Here is a 5137-nt window from a genome sequence, read left to right on the forward strand (position 1 = left end):
CCAGGCTGGACCGGAGGCTGTGGACCAGAGGGTATCCAGATCCCCCTGGACCAGGAATGGGGCACCAGGCTGGACCGGAGGCTGTGGACCAGAGGGTATCCAGATCCCCCTGGACCAGGAATGGGGCACCAGGCTGGACCGGAGACTGGGGACCGGAGGGTAACCATCACCAAACACTTGACACCTGGAGGTTCTTTTTAATTATTCAATCTTTTTAAATTAACGATCGTAGAGCGTGTTAATTAGTTTTTCCTTCAGATTTTTCATTCTGTGAATTTTAGCCAAAGCTGTGATTTGAGGTAATTACGGTCACATCAGCTGCTACTACTGTAGTTTATCCAGCGTACATCAAGGTGGACACTAAAACACAACTAAAACGTAACAGCTGGTCACACTCACACCTTTTAATGTGTGTTTGTGTTGTGAACAGATGAAGCTGACGACCCACCAGGAGCGAGACGAGGACTACGATGGGACTGCTCAAGTCTTTGGAAGGTTAATACCAACAATTTTTTTACATTGCTTCACCACCAGAGCTATGCTGTTAAATTCACACAATGTTTTACTATAGTCCTGAATTACAAATTCCCAAGTGTGCATGTTTCATGTTGAAGTTTAAAACATGAAATTTATCTTCTATGTCTATATTCTACATTCAAGACAGCGCTTTGATTCAGAATTATTTAAACGAGGTGTCCAAAGAATAATAAACTACTAACAGTTTAGAATTCTCCAAACAAAAGTATTTTCTTCAAGTCTAATTATTTACAATTTCAACACACATGGTATTAACTAAAAAAATCATGGACAAAATGATGAGGAACCCTTGGCTGAGGAGAGCTGATGGAGGAGCCACCTATCTGGAGGGAGACCCGGAATCTGGTTAGCCTCCTAGCTGGACATCGTTAGCCTCCTAGCTGGACATCGTTAACCTCCTAGCTGGACATCGTTAGCCTCCTAGCTGGACATCGTTAGCCTCATAGCTGGACATCGTTGGCCTCCTAGCTGGACATCATTAGCCTCCTAGCTGGACATCGGTAGCCTCCTAGCTGGACATCGGTAGCCTCCTAGCTGGACATCGGTAGCCTCCTAGCTGGACATCGTTAGCCTCCTAGCTGGACATCGTTAGCCTCCTAGCTGGACATCGTTAGCCTCCTAGCTGGACATCGGTAGCCTCCTAGCATGATTGATATCGTTAGCTTCATAGCATAATGGATATCGTTTACCTCATAGCGTTATCTGTATCGTTAGCCTCATAGTATAATTGAGATTGTAGCATAATAGCATAATTGATTGCATTAGCCTCATAGTATAATCAATATCAGTAGCCTCAAAGCATAGTCAACATCATTAGCCTAATAGCATCATTTATATCGTTAGCATCATAGCGTTATCAACATTGTTGGCCTCCTGGCATAATTGATATCGTTAGCTTCATAGCATAATGGATATAATTTACCATAATGGATATGATAATGCATAATGGATTTACCGTTATCTGTATCGTTAGCCGCATAGTATAATTGATATTGTAGCCTCATAGCGTAATGGACATCGGTAGCCTCGTAGCGTAATGGACATCGGTAGCCTCGTAGCGTAATGGACATCGTTGGCCTATGGCTAACAACATAGCTCATGCTACGAGGCTAACGATTAGTGTTTTTCCTCTTCAACATTTCAGTGACCCACCGACGGCGCCTCATCAGAGCTGGACGGTGGAGACTTCGGATTCAACGTCTACCTCGCAGGACGTGACTTAAGTCACGGGTTGTCAAGGGTTCCTTGGTTCCTTGGAGGGTTCCTTGGTTCCTTGGAGGGTTCCTTGGTTCCTTCATGGGTTCCTCATGGTTCAGTGTTAGGGTCAGATGGTCTCACAATGAACCGTTGTTTTTTTTGATTCACATCCCAGAATTGTTTCTCTGTGCGCACAGTTGTTGAAATGTATACTGATGTTGTTTTATGATATAAAATCATTTAAAACGACCTGGCTGTGTGGCTTGTGTGGTCATTTTTATTATACACACGCCTGTTACCCTAATAAGGTAAGGTAACCTCCCCCCTCCTCTATACCCTCACCTCCATCCTCCCCCTCACCTCCCACCTCCCCCCTCCCCTATCCTCCCCCTCCCCTATACCCTCACCTCCATCCTTCCCCCTTACCTCCCCCCTCTACCCTCACCTCCTCCCTAATCTTCCATATTCCCTATCCTCCCCCTCCCCTCCCACCTCCCCTCCCCTATCCTCTTCTCCTAACCTCCCCCCTCCCCTGACCCTAACCATAACCTTGACCTCCCCTCAACCCTATACCCTCCCCCATACCCTAACCTCCCCCTCCCCTATACCCTAACCTCCCCCCTCCTCCTCAGAGTGGATCTAATGTACCCCTCTCCTCCTCCTCCTCCTCCTCAGAGTGTATCTAATGTACCCCTCTCCTCCTCCTCCTCAGAGTGTATCTAATGTACCCCTCTCCTCCTCCTCCTCCTCAGAGTGTATCTAATGTACCCCTCTCCTCCTCCTCCTCAGAGTGTATCTAATGTACCCCTATCCTCCTGCTCCTCAGAGTGTATCTAATGTACCCCTCTCCTCCTCCTCCTCCTGCTCCTCAGAGTGTATCTAATGTACCCCTCTCCTCCTCCTCCTCCTCCTCCTCAGAGTGTATCTAATGTACCCCTCTCCTCCTCCTCCTCCTCCTCAGAGTGGATCTAATGTACCCCTCTCCTCCTCCTCAGAGTGGATCTAATGTACCCCTCTCCTCCTCCTCAGAGTGGATCTAATGTACCCCTCTCCTCCTCCTCCTCCTCAGAGTGGATCTAATGTACCCCTCTCCTCCTCCTCTTCAGAGTGTATCTAATGTACCCCTCTCCTCCTCCTCCTCCTCCTCCTCAGAGTGGATCTAATGTACCCCTCTCCTCCTCCTCCTCCTCCTCAGAGTGGATCTAATGTACCCCTCTCCTCCTCCTCCTCCTCAGAGTGGATCTAATGTACCCCTCTCCTCCTCCTCCTCAGAGTGGATCTAATGTACCCCTCTCCTCCTCCTCCTCCTCAGAGTGGATCTAATGTACCCCTCTCCTCCTCCTCCTCAGAGTGGATCTAATGTACCCCTCTCCTCCTCCTCCTCAGAGTGGATCTAATGTACCCCTCTCCTCCTCCTCCTCAGAGTGGATCTAATGTACCCCTCTCCTCCTCCTCCTCAGAGTGTATCTAATGTACCCCTCTCCTCCTCCTCCTCAGAGTGGATCTAATGTACCCCTCTCCTCCTTCTCCTCCTCCTCCTCAGAGTGGATCTAATGTACCCCTCTCCTCCTCAGAGTGTATCTAATGTACCCCTCTCCTCCTCCTACTCCTCCTCAGACGGAAGAGGAGAAAATGTCTTCCTCTAACTCCCAGTTTCTCATTTGGAGCGTGGGGAGAGAGAAGCCGTTTCTCAATTTGCGTTCTTGTGTGTTCTCGTGTACTTGCGTTCTCGATAAACGTCATCAGTGGTAGCCCAAGCACTGTTCCAATTCCAAGTACGCGAGTACTGTCGTAAAACCCGTGTGTGTTCTCGATGCGTTCTCGATGAGGCCGTTCTACCGAGGACGCATCGGAGGAGACTCGTGTGGACTTGGGACCGTTAAATATCCCAGAATGCATCATCGAGTCCGCTGCTGTTCCAATTGCAGGTGCGTACTCGCGTTCTCGGAAGTCTGTACTTGAAAGTCCGGACTTGCCAAGTACGTACTTCCAAGTCCGCGAGAACGTAGTCCGCGTACTTGGTATTGAGAAACGGCTTAAGTTTAGTTTCCTCAACAACGCGTCCTCTCCTGGCCCCGCCCCCACGGACACGTGTGTGTGTGTGTGTGTGTGTGTGTGTGTGTGTGTGTGTGTGTGTGTGTGTGTGTGTGTGTGTGTGTGTGTGTGTGTGTGTGTGTGTGTGTGTGTGTGTGTGTGTGTGTGTGTGTGTGTGTGTGTGTGGTTCTACTAACGTGTAATTAACATAACATAATTGCTAGACATCGTAACATAATTTCCTGTTATAATGAGGCTGATATAGTTATAGGAACAAATAATAAATAATAAAGCTGTTGAGAACTCTTCTATTAAAGCTTCATTACTCTTTATAATTAGTCTTATAAAGTTATAGCAAATACTCTACATAATTAGTCTTATAAAGTTATAGTAAATACTCTTTATAATTAGTCTTATAAAGTTATAGTAAATACCCTTTATAATTAGTCTTATAAAGTTATAGTAAATACCCTTTATAATTAGTCTTATAAAGTTATGGTAAATACTCTTTATAATTAGTCTCATAAAGTTATAGTAAATACTCTTTATAATTAGTCTTATAAAGTTATAGTAAATACTCTTTATAATTAGTCTTATAAAGTTATAGTAAATACTCTTTATAATTAGTCTTATAAAGTTATAGTAAATACTCTTTATAATTAGTCTTATAAAGTTATAGTAAATACTCTTTATAATTAGTATATAATTAGACAGACAGACAGACATTAGTTGATTGTTAGTTACAACAGGTACAGTTTTGCTGCTCGACTGCGGAACTAAAGTCGGGGACTCTTTTGGGGGACGGACGCCCTGTTTTAGCAGGGTGGTAAAACAAGCCATTAAATCAACACCTTTAACTCCACCTGTGTCTTCCGTTGATCAATACACCTCAGATTATTACAACATAGGTTATCATCATGCGTTTTATTCGTACAAACAGAACGTGTGTGCGTTTTAAACTCCCCGTTTTAATCCCGCTTTGCGTGCGGTCCCGTTCCTCGCCACTAGATGTCGCTGTTCAGTCTGTTCCCATTTTACATTAAACCTTTATTAGACAGTGTTCATATGAAACACATATTATTCAGTCTGTTCCCATTTTACATTACACCTTTATTAGACAGTGTTCATATAAAACATATATTATTCAGTCTGTTCCCATTTTACATTACACCTTTATTAGACAGTGTTCATATAAAAACATATTATTCAGTCTGTTCCATTTTACATTACACTTTTATTAGACAGTGTTCATATAAAACATATATTATTCAGTCTGTTCCCATTTTACATTACACACACACACACACACGCACGCATTGAATTACAAATAATGAACAAATTCTGATGTTTCAAAGTATCACATGTAAAC

General features: G+C 44.3%; 1 long non-coding RNA gene across 2 annotated transcripts; it reads left to right on the forward strand.

Annotated features, from left to right (window-relative positions):
- The first annotated feature begins 25 nt into the window (after nt 1-25).
- On the forward strand, nt 26-1811 carry LOC311374986. 2 transcript variants are annotated; one of them, XR_014643177.1, is made up of 3 exons: nt 26-190; nt 431-495; nt 1682-1811. It is a non-coding gene; the product is annotated as an uncharacterized lncRNA (long non-coding RNA). The 2 variants fall into 2 exon arrangements; XR_014643178.1 differs by having other exon boundaries at nt 26-159.
- Nucleotides 1812-5137: the final 3326 nt, after the last annotated feature.

The sequence above is a fragment of the Micromesistius poutassou genome (genome assembly GCF_964030765.1).
Source record: "Micromesistius poutassou genome assembly, contig: SCAFFOLD_6977, whole genome shotgun sequence".
In the NCBI taxonomy this organism is placed as follows: Eukaryota; Metazoa; Chordata; class Actinopteri; order Gadiformes; family Gadidae; genus Micromesistius; species Micromesistius poutassou.